Below are 26,511 nucleotides of genomic sequence, written 5' to 3' on the forward strand. Positions count from 1 at the left end.
TGGCCTTTCTAAACGTGGATCCTAGATAACCCCATCAACATCACAAAAATGACTGACAGGAGATGGTGTCCTGGTATGAACATGGCGATGTGTAAACTCCCTAGATCTACAAAAAAGTGCGGGCAGCTGGCCCATTCGAAAGAGCTTCCATACCCAAATGCATATCTACTGGGACAAATGATTTAGATTTGTGAGGATTCTCACAACCAAATTCATCGAAACCCAACATTGATGATGGCAACAGGCTTAGAGGGCACTGAAACCTTAATGAAAAACTTTTCCTGTCAATATCTATCCGTAGGGAAACCGTTGACCCCATATAAGCCTTTTTAATTCAAGCAAGGATCACTTTGCTTTTTTTAATGCCTCTCAAAATTGGATTGGACGATTTGGACAAGGTGCATGGGGATAGCATCCTCCTTGAAGGAAGTGAGGGTCTGACAGGGTGTTTCACGGGGGTGCATAGGATTGAACTTGCCTGGATCTTCCTTCATCGCCATCTCTCTCTCTCTCTCTCTCTCTCTCTCTCTCTCTCTCTCTCTCTCTCTCTCTCTCTCTCTCTCTCTCTCTCTCTCTCTCTCTCTCTCTCTCTCTCTCTCTCTCTCATATACCTATTTTGAAGTAGGTAGAGGCACACATATGCATGTGGGAAGGTGCCTCCTCCTCGCAATCTTCAGCTGTAACATCAAGTGAACAACTAGGCAATCACCAACTCCTCCTTGCAATCTCAATAATGAGACTCCCAATCATCATGCAGATTATCAATGTGCACACCAGAGAAAAGATTCTTCAAAGAGAGAGAGAGAGAGAGAGAGAGAGAGAGTCCGGGGGATTCACCATGAGTTTTGTATGGGTATCATGTGAGTGTAAGGGAGGGGGGTTTTGGTAGGAAGGGGAGATATTTTTTATAAGGTATGGTCCATATATGGGGGGATTTTTTCCATATATAGGGGGTAATTTTCCAATTTTGGTGCACGTAAGTGACATCTCATCATTATTACTTGTGAATCCCTTGGGGGGGGGGAGAGAGAGAGAGAGAGAGAGAGAGAGAGAGAGAGAGAGAGAGAGAGAGAGAGAGAGAGAGAGAGAGAGAGAGAGAGAGAGAGAGAGAGAGAGAGAGAGGATAATTGCATGAGACGGTGTGGAAAATAAAAATGGAAACTACCCCATCACAATAGTTAACTTCAGCTTTTGTCCCCAACAATTTCAATGCAACGGACTGCCTTAGGGTAGTGCCAACAAAGATTAAATCAAAGATCATGATGTCAATTGAAATGATGCATACTTTTGTCTCTTAGACACAAATAGTCGCTCATATAAAGAGAGTTACAATTTCTCGTTGCTTATTCAAATGTCACATTATATAATGTTTTGAGCGAAATCTGATGCCAGGGTATGAAAAAGAGAGATTGCAAATGTGCAAGGAGCTCATCCACGCGGGCCAAGCTCTTATGGAACCAGTTCCAGATGCTCTAAAAATGGAGGTGCTAATTCGCAAAAAAAAAAATCCATGAATTGTAAAGTCATGGTATTGCAGACAAAGACCAAAAAGAGCCAGGAGTTGAGGCACCTTTAGATACAAGGGAAGTAGCCAATACCACAAATGGGGTGGGCTCACAAGCACTGATGCCTATTCCAAAGGCAGAAGAACCGTGGCCACAATCCTTATGGTGGGAATCAATCAGAAACCAAAAAGATTGTAGTGCTACTTTGAAGTCAACACCTATACTTGAGATAAACATGGATCACAAATTTTTCCCGAGGATATAGATCTTTATATGGGGATGTCGGGTCTGTCGCATTGTAAAAGGCGAAGACAATCCCAGCAGGCGGGAACTGTCTCCTGGAAGCCAAACAGTGGATCAATCACACATCAGTAATTACCATAGCAGTTACTACAGTAACTTCTAGAAGGCTATAAATAGGACCCATTACATTTTAATCGGGCTTCTTGCTTCTTACTTCTCAGTTCTCTTGGCTTTAGCTTTTGAGTATTCTGAGCTACAATCTTTTTGCCTTTAACTTCACTTGTAATCATTACTGTTGTAATCATTTGAGCTTTAATCCGTTATACCTTGTACTATTTTTTCCTGAACTATGAGTTTGAAACTGCAAACACTTTTCCAGTTTTCTATTATGTCTCTCAATTTAGTATACTATTTGAGTTCAGATAATTGTTTTAGTCCAGTCTTTGTTCTCTATTCCAATTTCACTGACTGAACTGACGACTTATCAGTAGCTCTAAATTCTAACATTGGAATCAGCTATCTGAAGAGATCAGCTCCAATTCCATTTTGGCAATCACGGTGATCAGAGTTATTTGCTCGTTGACTAGAAAACTCTTCTCCCATTTAGAATTTTCAGTTGTAAGTGATGGCACCCAAAACCGGTCGTGGTTGTAAACCATCACACCACGTTGACCCTGTTCATGAGGAATCATAATGAGACTCTGATCCTAGGAAGGACCTGGTGACTAAGACTGAGGCTCAGGAGGAGAAGGTCATGATGATGAGGCCAAGGAATCTCAACACTCCAGTCAGTCCAGAAGGAGAAGGGCTAAGAGGGAAGAACGCAAGGCCATGAGTTCTTGGACCACACATAGGGATGTTGGGGCCAAAGGCAACAAGGTTAGTCATCACAGTTCCAGTAGAAAAGCCAGAGAAGTGACAGAAACTGAAACTGAAGAAGAAATTGATTGGGATGTTGGTACAGACCATTACAAGAAGTCTTCAAGATGAAATCAGGTTCTTAAGGTCAGAAGAGGCAGAAACGATGCTGACTGGCATGATTATACTTCTTAATTGAAAAATTATTTCCCAGTGTTCAAAGGTGGGAATAAAGATGATCTAGATGTTCATATCCAAGCTTTTGAACAGTATGCTGAGTTGAAAAATATTGATGAAGATGGCTGGGTGAATACTTTCCTCATACACTAAAGGATGCAGCAAGGAAATGGTACTACCATTACCCAGCTTTCCAACTCATATCATACAGCAAATTTCTCAAATATTTTAGACTAGAATATTCAAAAAACAAAGGTGATCAAGACATCCTCTTTGAACTGGATAAGATAAAGCACGGAAAATTATCAGTCAGAAGTTATGTTGAGAAAATCAAGGAGCTAACCAGGCAGTTGTTGCAGGATACACCATCAGAAAAGAGGTTGGGAGCATGGCTTTTAAATGGGTTCCACAGTAAGAAGCTTAGGGAACAGGAGGTGTCTGCACAAAGAAATAAATTCAATGATTTGGTGTAGCGTGCCACCCTAAAGCTCGAACAACAGACAAAGAAGGAGAGGAGCTACAAGAAGAGGAGGTCCAGTAGTAGTAGTTCTTCTACTGAGAATTTTGATTCCAGTAAGACCTCCAGTAGCTCTGAAAGAAGCTCAGATAAAAAGACAAGGCCAAGAAGGGGTCTTGGTCCAGAAAGATTGATGAGATGGCCCCATAGATTGCTCAAATCAGCTAGACCAGACAACCAATTAGAAGAATGGAAACTTGGTGTTCAAAGTGTAAATCTAAAGATCATGTTTCCAATGAATGTACATAGTGTACCTATTGCAAAGCATATGGTCATTTATGGAATAATTGTGGAATTCACATTCATCACTTCAAGAAGGGAAAAGATTTGTCTGTAGTGGCATTTACCAATGTTGAACCGGTCAGAGTGAAGACAACCAGTGTCACGGGATATGTGTTCAAAACGTGAGCCGGGCAGGCACCGGGCCTCTGGCTGTGGGAGGTGTGAGAGACTAGCTGCAAGACACAAAGAAAAAGACTCTGAAAACACCTTGAATGCTTAAAAATTGACAAGCAGAATGTTCCAATCTGCTAATGATTAGCCGAAGTGAATTCGATTACAAATGTTTGCCGTTAAAGGCACTCATTAGGAAATTTTGGAGGTCATTTGGAGGGCCTTATTGAAGAGATAGAAAAGAAGGAGCAGCCAATGAGCAGCAACATTACGTAACGTAGAAATACATGGAAAGCAACACAAAAATGAAAGAAAACATTTTAAAATAATGAGTTTTGTCCCATTTTCGTAAGGTAACTTCCTGCTTTCACAAAGTAGGGCCCACTGCTAGTAGCCGTCAAGTTCATGGCACCTGGCTACTGATTGATAGCTAGCTCTCTCTCTTCATTAAAAGATATCCACTACCTTATGGAAGGCTTTCAAACCTCATTCTCCCTCCATTTTACCTATGGCTTCGTCTTCTACCCGCTCAAGAAGTTCTAGAGGTTGCCCTACACTGTCCCCAACCAGCCTCACCATTAGTGTGCCAAGAAGACCATTAGTAGCATAAGCACTATCTCAATCTCAAACTCTCTCACTACAGATAATAGGTGGCAAGAGTAGAGGATAAGCAAAGGTTCTTGGGTTCTTATGCAGCCAAGAAGGAGAAAAAGCTTGAAAGCAACAAACATATTTTGTTTTGCATGGAAAGCCAGAGTTCTGGATTTTAAAGTCGAGGTCGGTAAGAAGACTGTGAAAGAAGTCTTTGTTCAACATGTTTTCACTCACTCTGATGTGATTTCTAATGGCGGCAATGTCTCCATGGTGAATAATCCATGGTGCAACTGTAAGTTAATTATTTAGCACTCCTCTATAAATATTATCTTAATTTCAAATGAGAATCTATTTTTTTCTTCTCTTATTACTATTCTATTACATTCACAGATGTTTATCCTTCATCATATGAGGAGTGGGAGCCACTAGAGTGCATTATAGGTCTCATCTCTGTGACCCGTGCTCATATTGGAGTCTTGCAATATGCTGGCAGAACTAACAAAAGACTGGCAGACAAGGGTATTTTCTTTTATGACCATTTCTACCAGCTCAATCAAAGGAATTAGAGAGCAGTGCTGGTGAAGGTTCCACTACCAACCAACTGGAACTTCGTGGATTGTCCTGTTCCCGACACAACAATGAGTGAGGCATTGAGGAGCAGGCTCTCTAGGGATGTTCAGAAATCTCTCTGAAACTCTGTACCCACTAAATTGGTGAAACTTGAAAATTTTTGTCCTATTGGTCTCTTTGTTGAGTTATTTCATACTTGCAAAGTACATGTTGCTAATACAATGCTGCTCTGCAAATCATTTGATTCCCTCTTGTGTGATAAGCTCTCTGATCGAAGGTGGTATGTAAAACAAACAGATGGCATATGTTGTGAGATTGCTCTTGAAACTTTCATTGTCAAGTATATGCTTGCTACACAGACATTAATAATCTCCTTTTGGTACGAGCGTTCTCACATTGTTGAAGGTTGCTATGTGCCTATGGATCAAGAGACAGCAAGTTTGGCAAACAATGCTATCATAGACGTGGAAGTGGTGGACAAAGACCTAAATCTTATGACAGTAATTATGATAAGGCAGTATTGCAATCTTTTGCAACTTCGACATGACATAGTGGAGGAGACTGTCGACATTGACTCTGTAAACATTTCTTTCTTGCTCAACGGACGAAGAGTAATGCAACAAAGGGAGAAGCATTTTTTCTGTGGAGATCTCTCTGGCCATATTCAAATTGTGTCCATGTAATCATCCCTGAATGGCTTCAATAAACAATAACATTTTTGACTAGTTTAATCTTAATATCAAGTGTTTGCTCAAGGCTCATTCTCCTGCTCTCTCTCTCTCTCTCTCTCTCTCTCTCTCTCTCTCTCTCTCTCTCTCTCTCTCTCTCAGTATTCAAAACATATAGACAGATAGAAAGTAACAATTTAAGGTATAATGAATGAATTACTAAGTACATTTGTAAGTACAAATGCCAATGTGCTCAATGAGCTTAAGTACATTGCTTGTAGGTATGGGACCAAAATGTCCTCTAGGTAAAAATCGTGAAGATGCCCTTCAAATGAAGGTGGGGATATAGTAGTGCCACATGGATTAAGTAAACCCTTATGTGGTGTGTCATCAATCGACAAAATGTTGAAAGCATCATAAGGTACATTGATCTGCTCAAAGGGCTTGTAAAAAAGTGGTACATTAGCTTTAGTTCGGTGGAAATGTCCCGCAATGGTATTACAATTTCATGGACTATATACAAAATGAAAAGCCAATTGTTGAATTTCAGCCAAATTACAAACTATGGAAACAAGGGGATTCAAGTTATGGGCCTGCATTGAAGACTAGATAGACACCCTAAACCTTGGAAATAAAAAATTCAAAAATTCCTTTGTGCCTGGTCGAATTAAAACTCTGACATCTCCCAAGCGGAAACTACGTAAATCAGAGAACTCCATATGTACTTTGTACGGCTGTCGTAGCAGTAGCAATCCATTGAGATCCAAGATAATCAGTCTCTACAATGATTGTGTGCATACATATAAGTAGTTAGAAACAAAAAAGCATTTATTATTTAAGTACAATGGATATTACCGGAACAACCATGTCTACTTGAAGCAAGAGTCCATACTGGTCATTTCTAATGTTGACATTTTGTTGTTGAGTGTCGATGTTTCCTTGTGTATTGCCAAGGGTATCCACCTCTTGTGATTGTGCAGTACATGACTCTTGTGTTTCCATGGCCGAATGGTTAAGCTGTTATGTTGTCTGTTCCTGGACTTGATTTGCAATATTGGCCTCCTCCCTAGCACTCCCTTATCCTCCTCTGCTTCGCCTAGAACCTCTGTTGCATTCTTCGTCTCTGAGGAGCATTTTACTTCTGTAATTTCAGGGGCTTGGTCTACTTCACATTGCTCAACCCCAACGTCGGATTCAGCCGCTCCAACTGCAAAGTTAACTGGTGTCTTTTCCTCTAATATGGGGTCAGTTTGAGGAATTTGGTTTAGGGTGTTGGAAACTGGCCTGACTGCCTCTTCACCGGTCATTGTTAAAGCTATAATATGGTCGTCGACAAAACTATCATCTACATCTAAAATTCTTGGGATTGAAAGAGATAGTAGATGTTGAATCATTGAATCCCAGTACCTTTCTAAATATTCCAATGTATAATTTTCCCAAGCATTCTGTAAAATTAGGTTAACTTGTGGTCAATTCTTTAATTAATAATGGCACTAATGTTGGACCATACCATTACAAGGAAATACCTTTGACATAAATGGATGAAGAGCAAAAAAACTCTGGAGTATATACTCTGCATGTAGAAGACATCTCCAACCGCAGGAACTTGGATCTGTCTGATTAGGCACTTTCACAGCTTTAAAGGTGGACTTGTACAGTTCAAGATTTCCACAGAGTTTTCCATAGACATGAAGTAATCTTTTTATACATCTGTAAGCAGTGAAGGGTTATTGATTATTAACAATATTCAGGTCATCAACCATTCCCCAAATAAACACTAAACGTTTTATCAACGCTTACACTCTTATCTCTGAATGTGTTGCTTGTATGGAGTTGATAGTCCATACCACTTGTTTGTCCAATTCTATACATACAAGGCTCCAGTGATTTGTTGATTCATATGGCAACACCAGTGTTGTCACCTGGAGCATTGGACAGTGGACAAACCATCTCTCCAATGTGCCATGAGGGATGTTCTTTATTCGGAGTGGCACAGACATTTGTGGATCTAAAATATAAATTTCATTTTGGGTTTCTTGAGGGAGCTGGCTCTTTATTAAGCTACAATCACAAGCAAGGATTTAATTAGAGGCCAAGTACCAACAAAGAAACATCTTAAAGGTAAAGATAAGCACTTACTTTAGGCATACATAAACAATAGAGTCGGTAATTTGTGCATTTGGATCTTTCAATATCCCAATATCAACACAACCTAGTGCTAATTGCCTACTGCCATCAGCAAGGGGAATGCTTGCTAACATTCCCTCTGTCATGGAGTGTAATACATCATTGTTTCTTTCATTTAGCTCTGTGGTAACTTGCCCATAAGTTCTCCTCTGGGCCTCTTCATCAGCAGTAGCAGGCTGTATACTCTTTACCTTCTCTGCTTCAGAGTGCTGTCTTTCTTCTTGCTCAGCTCTCGCTCTTGTGTTCACCTCATGAGTAACCTCATGAATCTTAACCTGTTGAGCTCAGTGGCCTGGTGGTATTAGTTATATATCTTTCATTTTGGGATCAATAAACTCATTAGGTATAAGGAGCTTATCATATCTCCAGCGCACTCTCTTAAGAGTCTCATTGTCCTTGTCCATTATTGTCAAATGGTGAGCATGAGCAGCAACAATGGTAATGTCATTAAAATACTCCAAAAGAAAATCTTCAGCTGCTTCTTGAAGACATAGCAGGGCAACTGCCTTCCACCTCATTGTACCAGCACATGCTTCCTCACAGATTTGTCTCACTGCTCTTTGAAAAGGAAGTTTAGGGACACAAAGATCAATACATTTCTGAGCTTTCCTGATCTCCCTAAATAAACCCATGTTTCTTTGAATATTCTTCATTCTTGGGCCCTTCAATATCTTCATTGGTTTACCTGAAGTTTTCTTCTTACTAGCAGACCTTCCACATGCTTTCTTTACAAGCCCTGGTCGTTTGCCTGCCTTCCTTGCTGTTGCCTTGGTCCTTGCCATTACACTGAAAGAGAAAAAGGCAGAGAATCTCTCTCTCTCTCTCTCTCTCTCTCTCTCTCTCTCTCTCTCTCTCTCTCTCTCTCTCTCTCTCTCTCTCTCATCATGAACTCAAGTGTGCATTTGTTACTATAAATGTACACGTATTTTTGGGTAGTTAAAAATCACCTTTTTAGTCATACCGCCCATTAAATGCATGTCCTTGTAACACGCGTTCAATATATGTGCCTCACATCGTTAAAAACGCCAACGATAAGATATATTATTGCATGAAAGGGGTGAGGAGAGAGAGAATAACGAGAGAGAGAGAGGGAGATAGACAGAAGGAGGGAAAGAAAGATAGATTAACTAGTGTGAACAAGCTAATTACAGACCTCAAATGACACGGAGATAAAGCCTTGAGAGACAGAGAGAGAAAGTGAGGAAGGGGAAAAGAGACACCTTTGAAGACCTCTGCCTCCTTCAAGGTGCAAAAATCAGAATCTTGAAGACTCCAAACTACATTCCAAGGCCAAAACCTCTACTCCAACAACAATGTCTAGTCCTGGCAAAGGTAAAGCCAATCCCTTCAGTGTTACTATGTCCTTAGTTTTGTTGTGTTCTGTGAGTGTTCTTCAAAATGTTAAAGATCATTTCACCTTTCAAATTCCATAATTGGATCACGGCGCACGATTTACGTTATGCAGATGAGTTTACATACTCCACGCGCCGTTATCCTCATCTTTAATATTTACAAAGGGAATTTTTTGTTTAAGAATATTGTAGGTATTTCAATGCATCAAAGCCTACAAAGTTGATCACGGCACGCCAGTAGTGTTTTTTACGTTAATTTTCATACTCCGCACACCGTGATCCTCTTTTGACTTTGTACATAGTAATCTTCGTAAAGTACAATTGCTTTGATGTATTTAAAGCTATTCTATTTTCTAAAAGCCGAGTAAGTGGATCACGGCGCGCCTATAGCTCTATGGATATATGTTTATGTACTCTGCACGCCGTGATCCACCTGTATGGCTTCTACTCCTCACATATATAACCCAGTTTTGCCTAGTTTTGCATTTGATCCATAGTGATCATCTTCTTTTTTTGACTACATGATTAGTTGGTAACAATTGTGAGATACCTAATTATAGTTTATTCAAAACTTATATGATCATTTGGTTCTCTTCTTTTTGTATATACTTATTGAAACTTATATTTGTGATTATGAAATAAATGGCAGGTTTAAGTTCACATAGGAGGAAGAGGCCAAAAATTGATCTCGAGCGCATTGTTGGCCAAGGAAACTTTTCAAGAAGACTGTCAGAGCTGTTAAAAACATCAATGAAGAGAAATGTAGACTTCACAAAGCCCATTGATAAAGCTGTTGCAGAGCCTGCCAGTAGTTTGGAGGAGCCAGCTCTAGGTTTGGAGGAGCCTGATACTTTCCCATCTGTAGAATTGGAGTCCCCTTCTACTCCAAAATTTACAGTACCCAACTCACTTAAGAGAGAAGTGGATTTTTCAACACCTACTTTGCAGAGTGCCCTATGTATTGCAAAAATCCAAAAGAAAAAAGAGATAGTTATTTATGAAGAGATAGTTATTCATGAAGATCCTACAGTGATTGATGAAAGGCTTTTAGATTTTGCAGTTACATCTGGGGCTTGTGATAAGTCTGATTTGGTCTCCTGCATGTTTAATGCTCCATTTAATCTTGACGTGTTTATAGCAGAGCAGAGTGAAAACTTGAAGCTGGAACGAGAGAAGTTTAATCTTCACACTCAAGAGGGCAGGATTATTGTTGGTGAAATCGTGGCAGTCCATTTGCAAAACTGTGATCCTAAAAGACAGTCTTACAAGAAGTATAATCAGCTGCCTCTTATGTATAGGCCCCATTGGTGCAGCTTACATAATCGAGAGTGCAAGCTGATTCAAGAGTCCTTTGGATTTCTAATATTTTTAATTGGATTATTTACAAGTCTTATGAAAAATCCTAAGGAGGTCAGAGAGGAACAAGATTTACCCGCAGATGAAAAAGAGGAAAAGAATGAGGAATATATTGAAGTGACAGAGATAGAGGAGTCCATTGATCTTGAAGAAGAAGCAAAAGAGGTGAAACAAATCAATCTTCTCTTAGTGAAAACCTCAGATATCAAGCTACCTCTAGATGTGTCAAGTTTCAATGAGCAGCAAGACACCTTAATGCTACCAGGAGTGCCAAAGTTTAAATTTGGAGATAGGACATACATTTTCCTCCATGATATACAAAGTATTTTTTGTTTGCGGGAGGACTTTGCACTGGCCACTATTTCCAAGTATCAGGAGGAGATGAATGGATTTGTTTCAGATGACAGTAGTGATGACGAGGCAATGGAGATCTTCAGTAACCCACTGGATTGCCTTAAACTCTGCTTTGAAAAGGCAAAAAAGTATAAAGAAACCCTTCCTGATGAAGCCACATTTCAAGCTATTCGAAATAATCTTAAGCCATCAACTAGTAAACAGGATATGGAGGATTGGTTTAAGCGACCAGCGCAGGAGTCAACCGGATCAGTTGACCTATGGAAGGATGATATTTTTTTGCAAGATGAGAGTTTCATGGTATAAATTCCTGCCCCCCCCCCACCCCACCCCACCCCCACATCTCTTTATGTCTGTCTTTCTCTCTCACATACACAAACACTTCTTTTGTTTATAGCCATGGATTGCTAAAAAGGACGACTTTCTTCGTCGTTGAAGAAGACAGTTCCGTGGTAGGGATGTAGCTCTAGGACAATATCTTCCTAGTTTATGCGAGGCACCCATCCTAATCTTCCACAACGGAATGTCACAAGAGGGGAATACTACAACCTATACTTTCAAGACACTATCTCGCTTTTTAGGTGGTCCAATGCTGCCACAAAATGCTGACAAACTAATCCTCGTTGACAAGGTTTTTGGGAGAGAATGTTTTGGTTACTCGCCAGGATATACTGGGGGCCATGCAGCATATTACTACACATACACAGCAATGGCATTATCTTTAGGGAAAGAAAACCCTACTGAACTCTTAGAGTATGGAAAACATTTAATGATCAGATACAAGGGTGAGGTTCCAAATGATATTTGCAAATCATCAAAATGTTGAAATAGTTGTGGTACATATTGAATTTAGTTCTGCAGGAATTTGGGGTACATCGATCGTCTAAACTCTAACTCTCTTGTTCCACTGATGATTAGCATATTGCATTGTCTCTCTCCACCTAATTTGACTTTCAAGAGCACTTGAGTTGTTGAATGCGTCTACTCGCTTTCTTTTCTGAATTTGCAAATGCCGGATTGCATGTACGGTTTCTGCAGAGGCCAATCCTTGATTTTGTTGCATGCGATGAATGATTCTGCAATAAAACCACTGAAATAACTCCTTTAGAATGTTTGCCTTGTTTTGAGAGCCTCCATGTTGTGTGTGTCTGAAGTAGGCATTTCTAGCCATGTAATGAGACTTCTCCAGGCTCTGGGTGTTCAATATACCTGGATTTCCATACTTTTGGATGAAGTATGGCAAATGATTAATAATGTGCTGCAAAAGAAGAAATTTATTTAGAAATTTAAACACGAACGTCACACATCACCCTTTGCATTACAAGTTGTTGGCTCTTGGTCTTTCACTGCTAAATGAAACTTTTTCTAGTGCATATACTCCACTTTGCTAATGTAGGTAAAGTGATATACTCTCCCTCGCTTTGTTAGCTTCACATCTTTCATACCTTGAGGTTTAGATAGAAAACGGCGTGCCTTGACCCCACCTATGGATGGTTTGCAGGGTACATCTTTCTCATTGGTTGACCTTTTTTCGTCCCGCTGTATTTTCACATTGCCCCCATGTACATCAATATCTGACAAAACTAGTTTCAAAGCCTCTAGAGCGACTTGTCATTCAGATGACTTTTTGATTTTCCAAGCAAACCCAATGTACAGATATACCAACTTCTCTAAAATTTGGCAGAGAGCATGCATTGTACAAATCATTAACAAGTGGTATATTCAGAACTGGTCGGAAATTAGAGTCTTGATTGTGACAAGTAGGAGCCTTTCGCAACCACTTTGGGTCCATCACTTTTGCAGGTTCCATGCAATACAAGCATGGAGACTTTTCCATGGCACCCATTCCACAATTATACATACACTTCAGTGTTTTGAGGTCACTGCAAGATGCCATTGAGCTTGAAAGTCTTCTCTCCCATCTACATCCAATACCTCTCCTCAATTCATTTGACTGTCAATGATATCGGGAATAGGGGTTTGATGGAACACCCAAAATAAAATGTCATGGTCTTCTTTCTTTACCTGCAAGATCAATCCTTATGAGATACAAAAATTAAAACTAAAATTTAGGTACAATAGAGGGCTTGCTAGAGTTGCAAAATTGGAGATAATTGGATTACCTCAAATGTACCAAGCCACCATATGTTTGTTTCTGATTGAACACTTAAGTATGAAGGGTCATCAGTGCGACATTTGGAAAGGGCCCTATTCATTAATGTGATTGTAACTCGCTCTAGCTTCTTCTCTTTAAGAATCTCACACTCATCTAGCTTCAAAACAAAATGTAGAACGCCACATGTCTCTTCGAATGTGCTATTGTAGAACTCTACCATTCTAGCTTGCAACAAAGTGAGGTCCATGAAGATATTGTTGTATTATCATAAGTGACAGTAGTTCCCTGTGAGCTATAGATATCTTGAATATGAAATGCACATACAATGAAGTCTGTATGTTCATTATTGATCTGTAGTCTTTCCTTCCAAACACTTGCAGCTGTTGGTAAAAGCTTAGACTTTAATCCCTTCTTCATAAACATGGAAGAGATAGACTGTTGAATAGCTAAGTAGCCTCTTTTGTTGACACGCTTTTGATACCACGCACAGCCATTCATAAGACCAAAAGGAAGCACACAATAACAAAAGCATCCCCATGGTGTGATAAATGTGGTCTTCTTTTGATCTTCTATAGCCAAGGTGAGCTGAAAATATCTAGAGAATCCATCACATACGCTATACCTCTCATGCCCTGCAATAGAACCAAGTATGTCATCTATGAAAGGAAGAGGGTATGGATCCCTCTTCATGACTGCGTTTAGAGGCTTAAAATCAACACATATCCTCCACTTTCCATCCTTCTTAGGTGTGACAACAACAGGACTCACCCATTCTGCAGTGCTCACAGGACATATGAAACCTGCTTCAAGAAGCTTGTCTACCTCTTCCTTTAAAGCATTAAGTTGTACCTGCCCCATTCTCCTTAGCTTTTGGCGTCACTAACTCCAAGGGAGTCCAATGTACCATGTATATGCTTAGCAGGCACTGCATTCTTTGAAATGAATCTGTCAACGACATCTCGTTGCAAAACCTTAACTTTTTTTCATGCATGATATCCTTTGCAAGACCACTAGTTATGAATGGCTTTAAGTGCTTTCCTACATTGGCCTTCGGGTCTATGTTTTCTTTGTTTGGATAGATGGAATCTCTACAAAGAAAGCATAACTAACATAAAGAAACACTTAGATTAATTTAAATTAATTAGACAGTTTACAATGCTCACCTCAATGCTTGGATTCTTTTCTTGAGTCCGCCAGAGCCTACCTTCAACGTTTCAAGATCCTGTAGTTTCTTCTTTTGCACACGAGTGCCTAACATTGTCTCTTTGTTTTGTAATGACCGTAATTTTGTTCGCAAGACCTATGATTCTTGTGTGTGCTGCATTACAGTCTTTTGGTCCTCATGATGTAAGTTCGAAAGTCTTTGAATCTCATTTGCTTGGTGCTTCACCATGTCTTTATAAGATTTTGATTTGTTGTTTAGAGCTTTACAGTAGCCAAGCAATCCGTTCTCTCCATTTCCTGCAAAGCTCAATAAGTTAGTGGGATTTGAAAATGCTGGGAAAGCATTTGTCATGGGATTCAATGGATAGAGTGAGCCTTTTGTCCAAATATCTAAGTGTTTTGCTCCCTCTGCTATGAGTCTCTCTGTCATGATCGGTGTCACTTTGATGTTAGTTTTGCCTTGCTTACACAGTGGCGTATATTGGGGATCCAGGTCAATGTGTAGATGATAGAAGGGTCTCTTAAGGAGGACATTTGTCGGGGTGGAAGAAGAAGCCATGTGTGCAACTGGGCAAGAAAGGGAGGATTTCTTTAAGGTCAGGGCACAAACAGTGCGAGAGTAAGGAGAGAGCAGGTTTGGAAGGATATTTCCTTTACTCATGCATTCCATGTACAGGAAACTCCCTCCAATTCTAGGACGTTCACTAAATGCAACTGAAAACGATTTATTCTTCAATCATCACGGCCGTTATGACACTCTGGGAAGAATCTACTTGTAACTACACTTTTCAAATGGTTATTCCAACTTTACATTTGCTTTTATCGCACCTATTTTCTAGAGAGAGAAATTCAAAATTCTATTTTTCTTAGAAGGCCCTCCAAATGATCTCCAAAATTTCCTAATGGATGGTGTTAGGAGAGTCTAATGCTCTCAAATTAGATCACGACTATAAATTTCTCACTTATGCCTGCCATTAGAGCCATTTGAAGTTCATCAGGATGTACAAATCTGGTGAAATTCCTTGCTTGATTCCCTTGTAATTCCCAATTATGGTAGAGAGATGTTTTCCTCTCTCTTGGTTACCTTACCGCTCCCTTATCTTGCTACTTAACCCCAGACTCCCTTAATGCTTGCCGAGCTCCGACATCTGCTCTTGCCAAACTTCACTCGCCTTATCTTTCCCTTGCCGGGATCTGCTTATTTGCTCTTGCCAAGCACCCTTCTCGTTATTGAACTAAGTCGAGGTCCAGGACGAGAGAGACTTCGATCTTGCTTCTTCTCTCGATTGCCTTTCTTACCCTCTTTCACTTGATTATGGCCAAGAGAGGGATAGGAAACTCCTTGATTTGATTGGACATCAAGAGAGAGAGCTCGCCTTGATTGCATTGGAGATCGAGAGAGAGAGAGAGAGAAAGAGAGCTCGCCTTGCTTGGATTGGAGATCGAGATCAAGAGAGAGAGATCTCGCCTTGCTTTTCTTGCTTTGCTTAAGCTCGAGAGGTAGAGAGGAAACCTTGCTTGCCTCGAGGACGAGAGCGAGAGAGATCGAGCCCCCCCCCGCCTTGCCCTTCGTGGATGGCCTCCTCGTTAACTCTTCTCCTTGTTTTCTTGCCAACACGCGCATGCAAAAAGGCCCCATCCTAATATTAGTGTGTGCCCCCTTAGCAGTGGAGCCCAGCGTCACTGACGTGGCGCAGGAATTGGCGCTATGACGTGGCAAGCTCGGACGATGACCTGCATGGAAATGAGTGGAACCAGGGCCAAATAAGTTCACTTCCTCATGTTAAGCAACTTTTGTTTCATCCACATGCGCATCCAATTCTCATGGCTCCCCATGCGAGCTATTTTCTTCTGCCTGCGCTCGTTGTGGTTGTTGCACGCCATGGCCTCCATGTCCTTTTTCCCATTTGCCTTTATTAAAACCCTATTGGGAAGCTATTGAGGAGGCCTTTGGGCGTCCATTGAAGATGTGAGTATGGGCGGCCTTATTAAATTATTGAGGCTCTAGGCCCTTGTAGGGTACCATATTTGGCGTACATATTGACATTGCCTTGTTGGATTATCCCGCAGTCAATGCATTCCAAGAGATCACATTCGGAACATGAAGCTCTTCAATGTGAGGTCCCCAACCCTCCTACACCAAAAAGCGGGATGGCGTCCTTGAAAGGTCTCTAGGCCTTATAAAAATCAGAGTCTCTAAACAAGAAAAATCCAAGGAATAAACCCTTGCCATCGATAATGTCTTGGGTCTATGGCCTTAGAAGAAGACCTAGTCATGTCTCGCAGCGAAAACGGGACAACATATTAACAATCCCAAAAGTCTTTCGGTCCTATAACTTTCACATATTGAGCTAAGGTATCCTCAACCAACGCTTTTTTCCCCCTAACATATGGGAGGGCACAGCTGCTGGTGGACTCCTCTTCCAAGTGGAGAAGTTTTCTAAACATTTTTAGTGCGTAGGGATGGATGGTTACCTGACTAATCAAGTCCACCCATCCATGATTGACAACCTTAGTCAATCCCCACTTACCACCCCGCACCCACACATGATTCCTTTTGTATTTTAATTACTATCACATTGTTTTAACATTTAAAATAATGGTTTCTTTTAACGTTTCGTCACAATAATTCCTTCAATCAAATATTAAAGACATCATTGAAAACAATTCTTTTAGCAAACAGACATCTTTAAACTTAAGACAGGGTATTGTCAATCAAAACATTGTCAGAATAACCATGAGCAGTACTCTTCTTGTCTCAAGACCACCTAAGGGTGAAAAAACGGCACCCATTCCTTGTTCACGATCCGGAGTGGATAAACCCCCACCCAAGGTTCCGGGTGCCCATACACCAAACCGGTTGCCCATACAATTGGGCAGCTCCCCTAGGATAAAAATGGTATCCTAACTTATGTACAAACATCAAGACATGACACGGAGCAGAAACTCATCGTTCATGGGGGTAACCGACTTATCCGTGGCTGGAAAGCCAATCATTATCATCAATTTATACCAAGGAGTCGGAGGTGTCTTGAAACAAGCTGTCTTAAGGATGATCAATCATATCTTTCCTAATTCAACCAGTTTTAACCCAAACAATTCTTTCCTACATTATAAACAAATGCACGTTGGAAGTTACCTTTCGTTTTTGGCCAATTATTCCTTTTCTGATTCTTACTCACTCCTTACACATGCAATGCTAACTTATGAAAGAAATTAAACTATTAAAAGACTTAATTGAATAATGGGAAACCCACATGGGACTGATCGGCCATATGTTGCTGCGTTGGCGCCTGAAGACTCTCCTCCGTAGGCTTACTACTAGGCCCGTACTACTAGGCCCGGCTTCGTCGTCATGCGACGCTCTAGTTCGTTTTGGAGCTACATCCTCATCATCAGATGTAGGATTTGCTCGGGTCCGTTTAGGTGCCATAACTTCTTATCCTTATAAAAAGGGCGTCTAATCATTAGGTAAATTATTTTAAATCTAAACTTAACCTTTGTATTCAACCGTAACCCATCCAAGGTTCAATTTATAGACTTAATTTGGTAAATTCTTGACCTAGTAATTTCTTATTTATCTATATAGTCATGATAACTTTTTCCAAAGCTTCCCTAAGGGTTTTCTAAGCTCTCCTAATTTTCTATATCTTTTTCCTAATTTTTCCATCAAATTTTTAAGCTTGAAATCTGCTTATTTTGAGCTTAATATTTATTCTATTTATTTTCTCTTAAAGATCTCATTTCCTCAATACTATGTCACTCATTTACACTTACTCTAATTTTCTTAGAAACTTTTGACCGCAAAGTCTATTTATTTTAATTAATCTTGTGCTAAAAATAAAACTTTTGATCAATTATAACTTTCTAAAATTGACTAATTAACTATGGTATAATTATCACAAGTAGATAAGGATGTTTGTGACCTTTAGTAATTATCTTTTAATTTTCCAACTCACTTATCTAATTTTGATCTTTAATTTTCAATTAATATTAGTATAATTTGACTTAGATAAATATCTATACTAATTTTCTAACCTTAACATACTGATCACAGCCTTCTCATCATGTAGTCTAACTCTGATAAATACCATGTAATGATCTAACATGATTTACTAATTTATCCCTTTATTTTTTGTCTAAAATTAGTATAACTTGACTTAAATAAATATCTAGAGTAATTTTCTAACCTTGACATAATTATCATGATCTCCTTATCATGTAATCTAACTTTGATAAATAGCATGTAATCATCTAACATGATATACTAATTTCCCACTTTACTTTTTGACTAAAATTGATATAATATGATTTAAATAAATATCTATGCTAATTTTCTAAACTTGGCATAATTATCATGGCCTTCCCATTATGTAATCTAACTCTGATAAATAGCATGTAATCATATAACGTGATTGGTTAATTTTCCCCTTTACTTTTTGACTAAAATTAGTATAATTTGACTCAAATAAATATCTATACCAATTTCCTAACCTTGACATAATTATCACGGCCTTTGTATCATGTATTTTAACTCTGAGAAATAGCATGTAATCATATAACATGATTTACTAATTTTCCCTTAAAAACATTGTTTTTCTACTAAGATAATTAGCTAAACTACTTATCTATAATTAATCTAACTATCACACATTTCTCAAGATGTGTTTTAACTTTGAGAATTATCTCAAAGCTTTTTGGATTAGTTTGCTATTTTTCCTCTTTTATTTTCTCCGAATAACAGTGTAATTTTGCTAAGATAATTAGTTAACCTAATTATCTAACAATAAGATAATTATCATAGGTTCCATAATAAGTAATTTACCTCTGATAATTATCTTAAAGCATTTTGGATTATTTTTCTATTTTTCACCTTGTATTTTTCTCTAAAAATAGTGTAATTCTACTGAGATAATTAGTTAAACTAATTATCAAAGGTTAAGATAATTATCATAGGTTTTATAGGATGTGATTTACCTCTGATAATTATCTCAAAGGATTTTAAATTATTTTACTATTTTCCCCCTTGTATTTTTCTCTGAAAACAGTGTGATTCTACTGAGATAATTAGCTAAAATAATTATCTGAGGTTAAGGTAATTATCACGGGTTCCATAGAATGTAATTTACCTCTGATAATTATCTCAAAGCATTTTGAATCAAATTGCTATTTTCCCCCTTTTAATTTTTCCTAAAAATAGTATAATTATGTTGAGATAATTAGTTAAACTAATTATCTCAGAGGATTTTTGAGTATACATAGGTTTAATCTTCAATTAATTAAGAAATTTGTAAATAGGTTAACCTAGCTTTGCTATTTAAGAAAGGTTAGTGCTAATTATCATTGATTAACCAACTAGAGCTTTGCTCTCGAGTGATTTCTGCGTAGAGGTCTCTCTAGATGAGAGCGAATGTACCAAGGCTCCGAGTCTGTCCGAAATTGTGAAGCAAGGGTCATATTTATAGGTTTCTGGGCACTCACAGACTGGAAAATGGCAGTAACTTGCATCCCAAGCAGCCCTACAACTCTAAAAACGCCCCCTACTGCTAAATCTAGTCTAGGAAAGTTCATCATTACCCCACACAGCCCCCCAGATACACAGAATCGATTTTCTTCTAGTTTGTTGACTTTTAATGATTAATTTTGGAAATATCTGCAATTTCTAGAACCTTAGGATAAAAAGTCTTTAGCAGTAATAATTACTGAAACCATTCAATTGTACTTAACTAATTAAATTCATAGTGTAACCTTTCAGAGCCCGCAACTTTTCCAGATTTTATCCGAATTCGGTTCTGAAAAATCCTAAGCCGAGGTTTGTTGTGCTTAAGATTCCAAAAATACCATTTTTAATTTCTTTTGAAATAGTGCTTTACCTGTTTGTAATTCCAATGATTTCCCTTAAAACTTTGAGTTCATCCCTCTGCAGCTCAGAAGGTGGAGACCTTTTATTCAAGCACTTTTTATACTTTATGAGAAGTACACCAAGTTTGGCGTACATGTAAACTGTCGTAATGACGCCGGTAGCAGTTTACCCTGCTTAGCAATGCACTGCAGGAGATAACATTTTGGACAAATTCTCCTTGAGCACTTACTCTTTTGCATTCCAAAACCCTAGCTGCAGCTCATTGACCGAGCGGACCGGAGTGGTACGCAACCGGCCCCCGATGAATCTTTATCGGCCAATATCTTGGCGACCGGGACTCCGATCACTGATCTGAAAAGACCGACGCGCCCCACAAAGTGATCACTTTAGGCCCGTGCATTCATTTCATTTCTAACACCTCAGCTACAGTTGCCCAATCCAGTACGGATCTGCAATCGACTTAAACTTCAAGCTGCCATAACTTCTTCACTGTAGCTCCAATCGACGAGCCGTAAAGACAGGCCGGTAGAGCACTTCAAGCACTGCACTTCTAGATTATAAACTCCCATATGTGCTCACTTCAAACATAATCATTTTTGGCATCATTAAGGCATCTGTTGGCTCTTTTAAGCCGCATTTGGCATACATTAATCATTAAACTTGGCCTGTTAACAAGCCATGATCATTGACCATTAAATGTGTAGGCTTCAAAGAAGCTTAGCTTGCATTTCTCTTCTTTGTTTTCTCTTCATGGCAGCGGAGCTGCATGACATCCACCCTCTCTGAACCTACACAGTCTCCGGTCTGTGTCAACAGCACTTCAATATGCATATGCTATATGTACCTTAAGCTCTTTGTCATCATTAGACTCACATTATGAAAAACGAAATAAGCCTTATACCCTATCATCAATTTTCTAGCTTAATCATTAGGTAGCTGCCCATCAAAAATCTCTGAACTGTATCTGCCATATCTTCAAAGCATTCAGGCATGGATAACTTGTTTAGTGAACCCCTCTAGACTCAAGTGCTCCAGTTAATGATGCACACGGCTTGACCATTAAGCTCTCTTTAAGGAACAGAGTATGCCTCACGTTGTTGCACACGGAATGGCCGTCAAGTACTTTACTTCAAGTTCTGGTAGCAGAACCAACTCAAAAGATGTGAAGATACTTCATCAATTATCCAAAGAAGTCAATTGGAAGCCAGCCATGTAATCTTATTGAATGCATAACCAAAACTATTTTGACTTAGCATAATCTAGGAAACAAAACCTTGCATCATGCAGCTTGCTACATCAGGCATCTGGTATCCTCTGCATCTGCAACTTGCACTTTAGTAACCCCCAGGATCAAATCCGGTAATAAGAAATTGTCCACACACTGGAGCGTCATAATATCCACATGAGCATACATTTCCTGTGTCAATCAACATCAAGCATTTCTGGTACAGATATGCTACCCCTGGTTCAAATAGCACGCAATTACTATGCATAATGATCAGTATCCATCCATATAGAATCTGCTTACGAACATCCTTAGAATCTCCTGGATCAAACACCGTTGATATCACATAGCATTGATGGGTTCCGCAATATACTCGAGCTTCACCTGAAGCATAGTGCAGCACCCACATCTCATAAGCTGTTGGCAACTTAAGCTCGTTACCAGAAAGCATTAAAGGATTATGGTTCCCTTTTATTGGCAGCCAAGACATCACTGACATAAGCATCAATAGGAATAGCATCCAAATCCAATCACATTTGGCACGTTATCCAAAGAAATGAAAAAACCTGTGCACCTTATGCAGTATCAGAGATAATTTACCATCATCACCCCCTCTAGCTTCATAGCCATCAAGAAAAGTCTTGGGAGTCTCTCGACTTGTATCATCAGACGAATTTTCACCTATTCGGATTTCAGCTTGATCATGAAAAACAGCTTTATCCTGTAGACCTTCATCCGTAGCATCCTCAGGAAAGTCACCCTTAGAAGTCTCAACATTAATCAAAACTGTAGGAGTTATCTGTAGGAAAGTCACCCTTAGAAGTCTCAACATTAATCAAAACTGTAGGAGTTATCTCCTCATGCAGCCCATGTACAAGCATAGATGTAAATCCCTGTCGATAACCTATTCACAATCAGCATGATCTAGGCAGTCTTCATAATCATCCATGTCATCCTCTGATTCCTCATCTGCATCCATGTTACTTAGCAATACATCATAGCAGTGTAAAGGCTCATATGGCACCCCCTCTGAAGAGGTACATGCATCAGAAAACTCTTCTATACTGTCATAATCATCTCCTTCAGATCTAGACAAGAAATCATTGATTATGGCATCTTCTTCCATGATATCAGCATCTGCAAACATATGGTTAGTAGCAATAATAGGTTCATTGATATCCTCAGGTTCATCCTGTACTGGGTCCACAATCTTGGTCACTTCATCAGCTACTATGTATATAATAACTTTGTTTATGCAATCATCTGTAGCAAACATGCTGTCCTGCTTGCCTATAGTGCTGATAGTTTTAGAAATATCATGTAGATACTCATCTGCTTGATGAGCTCTTCAGAATAACCCATGTCAAGGTCAACAGCTCGTGAACCACTTGCTGTACAGTCTATGCTTTCACTATAACCATTATTAGAGGTAGCGTCCATGCAAGCAATCTTTGAAAAAAATTCATATAAATCTGTTCCAGCATTAAATTCATTCTTTAACTTTTCTTCGTTGCTCAAATTGAGCTCCTTTGAAACTGAATCCGTTACTTCTAGCTCAACATTTTCTTTGGCTTTACTTCATGCAAAAATATGCTCCCAGAATTCATCATGGTTGAGGAACTGCGTCTGATCCTCTTCACCTTTATTAATGACAACCTTACTTTGTTCTGTAATCTCCTTTATTTCCCGATCTAGAATCCTTGAGCTTTCGTAAATAAAATCCTCTGCAAAATACTCCCACCGTGTGGGATATGCTTATGCCAGTTCTTGAACCTGTTTTTTATCATTCGAGTTTAGAGCCTCTTCAAAATCTGCAATCATCCGATCTTATGGAACATCTCGGCACTTAATATCGGCTTTGTAACATGCAATACAACCTTCTGGATCATATCCCTGAAAAATATAATACTGCTCCCCAAGAGCATCAAGTGCTAGCTCTACAGCATCATCAATCTGCCTTTTTAACTGCATGGCTTTTGCTTCTTGCAGACATCCCTGAACTAATTCCATCATTTTTGGTAAATTTGCAACTGCTAGATTTTTATCAAATCCATTGGCACTGAAATCTTCAATAAACTGCTTTAATTTTTCTGGCATCTCCATCTTTACCTCCCACCCCGGCTCGTTTCGCGTCGAGTTCACCAAAGATGTCGGGGGATATGTGTTCGAAACGTGAGCCGCGCAGGCAGTGGGCCTCTGGCTATGGGAGGTGTGAGAGACTAGATGCAAGACACAAAGCAAAAGACTCTGAAAACACCTTGAATCCTTAAAAATCCACAAGCGGAATGTTCCAAGATACTATTGATTGATTAGCCGAAGTGAAATTCGATTACAAATGTTTGTCGTTAATGGCACTGATGGTGTTAGGAGAGTTTAATGCTCTCAAATTAGATCACGACTGTAAATCTCTCACTTATGCCTACCATTAGAACCATTTGAAGCTGATTAGGATGTACAAATCTGGTGAAATTCCCTACTTGATGCCCTTGTAATTCCCAATTATGGTAGAGCGATGTTTTCCTCTCTCCTGGTTACCTTACCGCTCCCTTATCTTGCTACTTAACCCCCAAACTCCCTGAATGCTTGCCGAGCTCCGACATATGCTCTTGCCAAACTTCACTCGCCTTATCTTTCCTTTGACGGGATCTGCTTATCTGCTCTTGCCAAGCACCCTTCTCGTTATTGAACTAAGTCGAGGTCAAGGATGAGAGAGACTTCGATCTTGCTTCTTCTCCCGATTGCCTTGCTTACCCTCTTTCACTTGATTACGGCCGAGAGAGGGATACGAAACTCCTTGCTTTGATTGGAGATTGAGAGAGAGAGTTCGGCTTGCTTGGATTGGAGATCGAGAGAGAGAGAGAGAGAGAGAGAGAGAGAGAGAGAGAGAGAGAGAGAGAGAGAGAGAGAGAGCTCGCCTTGCTTGGATTGGAGATCGAGAGAGAGAGAGAGAGAGAGAGAGAGAGAGAGAGAGAGAGAGAGAGAGAGATCTCGCCTTGCTTACCCTCACCTCCTCGGCTTGCTTTGCTTGCTTCATTCAATCGTGAGAGGGAGAGACGAAAGCTTGCTTGCCTCAAGGACAAGAGCGAGAGAGATTGAGCTCCCCCCCCCCCCCCCCCCCCCCCCCCTCGCCTTGCCCTTCATTGATGGCCTCCTCGTTAACTCTTCTCCTCGTTTTCTTGCCAACACGCGCATGCAAAAAGGCCCCGTCCTAATATTAGTGTGTGCCCCCTTAGCAATGGCGCCCGGCGTCACTGACGTGGCAGAGGAATTGGCGCTATGACGTGGCAAGCTCAGACAATGACCTGCATGGAAATGAGTGGAACCAGGGCCGAATAAGTTCACTTCCACCTGCTAAGCAACTTTCATTTCATTGACATGTGCATCCAATGCTCATGGCTCCCCACGCGAGCTATTTTCTTCTGACTGCACTCGTTCTGATTGTTGCACGCCATGGCCTCCATGTCCTTTTTCCCATTTGCCTTTATTAAAACCCTATTGGGCGGCCATTGAGGAGGCCTTTGGGCGGCCATTGAAGATGTCAGTATGGGCAGCCTTATTAAATCATTGAGGCTCTAGGCCCTTGTAGGGTACCATATTTGGCGTACATATTGACATTGCCTTGTTGGATATATCCCACAGTCAATGCATTCCAAGAGATCACATTCCGAACATGAAGCTCTTCAAGCACTTTTTATACTTTATGAGAAGCACACCAAGGTTGGCGTACATGTAAACTGTCGTAATGACGCTGGTAGCAGTATACCCTGCTTAGCAATGCACTACAAGAGATAACATTTTGGATAGATTCTCCTTGAGCACTTACTCTTTTGCTCCAAAACCCTCGCTGCAGCTCATTAACCGAGCGGACTGGAGTGGTACGGAGCCGGCCCCTGGTGAATCTTTATAGGCCAACATCTTGGCGATCGGGACTCCGATCACTGATCTGAAAAGACCGACACGCCCCACAAAGTGAGCACTTTAGGCCCGTGCATTTGTTTCATTTCTGTCACCTCAGCTGCAGTTGCCCAATCCGGTATGGATTTGCAATCGACTTAAACGTCAAGCAGCCATAAACTTCTTCACCGTAGCTCTAATCGACGAGCCATAAAGACTGGCCGGTAGAGCACTTCAAGCAATGTAGTTCTAGATTATAAATTCCCATCTATGCTCACTTCAAGCATAATCATTTTTGTCATCATTAAGGCATCTATTTGCCCTTTTAAGCCACATCTAGCATACATTAATCATTAAACTTGGCCTGTTAACAAGCCCTGATCATTGACCATTAAATGTGTAGCCGGGTCTGAGCCCACTTGCACGGATTGGAGGATGTGCCATTTGGCAGTCTTTTGAGCCTCGCCAAGGTTTTCGGTGGAAGGGGGAGTCATGTGGAGCTAGCACAAATCGACTGCACGTCAATCGGATATTCAGTCGGTCAAATATTGCGAGACGAAGTTGGGAGCATTTGGGCAGTGAACAGTTGCAGATGATTTTTTAAGTTTTTCATGGCCTTGGTTAGCGAGCCCAGTGACTTGGAGTGCAGTGAACACGGGGAAATTTGAAGTTGGGAACCGGCTCTATCGGTCGGGTTTAACAGCCAGTGCATAGGCCAACTGGGCAGGACACATCAGATTACCCAATACAAGCAAAAAAAGGATTTTTACAAGTTTAAAAGGGGAGTTTTTTTTGAGAGCCTTGGAGGCTACCCCAAAGGGGGATTGTCCACAAGACTGCCACGTGGCCTAGCAAGTGAACCCATATGCGCTGCCAAGTGCCGGGACCTCGTGCTATATAGGTAATTCCGTGAGCATCCATTAGCATGCAAAGAGGTGTGGAGAGCTTGGAGCTTTTGGCTATGGTGGAGAGCCTAGGCGGCGGCCCATAGGCACTGCGGTGGGCGGACACGCCTGGAATTTGGCGGCGCTTGGTGAGACGGAGCGGCACAGTGGCACGCCCGCGTGGCGGTGCACCGTTGGACAGACAATGACATGGCGGCCCCAGTGGGGGGTCCGTTCCCGTGGCCCTAGGGGTGCCGAAATTTTAAAGGAGAGAGAGGGGGAAATAGCAACATCGCTATTGCCTCCCCCCCTCAGGTAAGAGGGAGATCCCACAATGGTGGCCAAAGGGGAGCATAAAGTGAGGCCAAAGATGAGTAAAGCCAAATGAGCCAAACCAAGGGCTGTCCGGGCAAAAGCAAGGCCAAAAAGAGCTAGAGAGGAGTCAGAGTCAAGCATGTGGAGCAGTGCAAGGTCAAGGCCACAAAGGGGTAAAAATGAAGGTGGAGAAAAAATAAAAAAATGAAGAGGCTAGGGGGCAATAGCGACATCGCTAATGCCGCCCCCCCCCCCCCCCCCCCCCAAGTGCAAAGA

The sequence above is a fragment of the Adiantum capillus-veneris genome, chromosome 25, assembly GCF_014529385.1.
Source record: "Adiantum capillus-veneris isolate H3 chromosome 25, ASM1452938v2, whole genome shotgun sequence".
In the NCBI taxonomy this organism is placed as follows: domain Eukaryota; kingdom Viridiplantae; phylum Streptophyta; class Polypodiopsida; order Polypodiales; family Pteridaceae; genus Adiantum; species Adiantum capillus-veneris.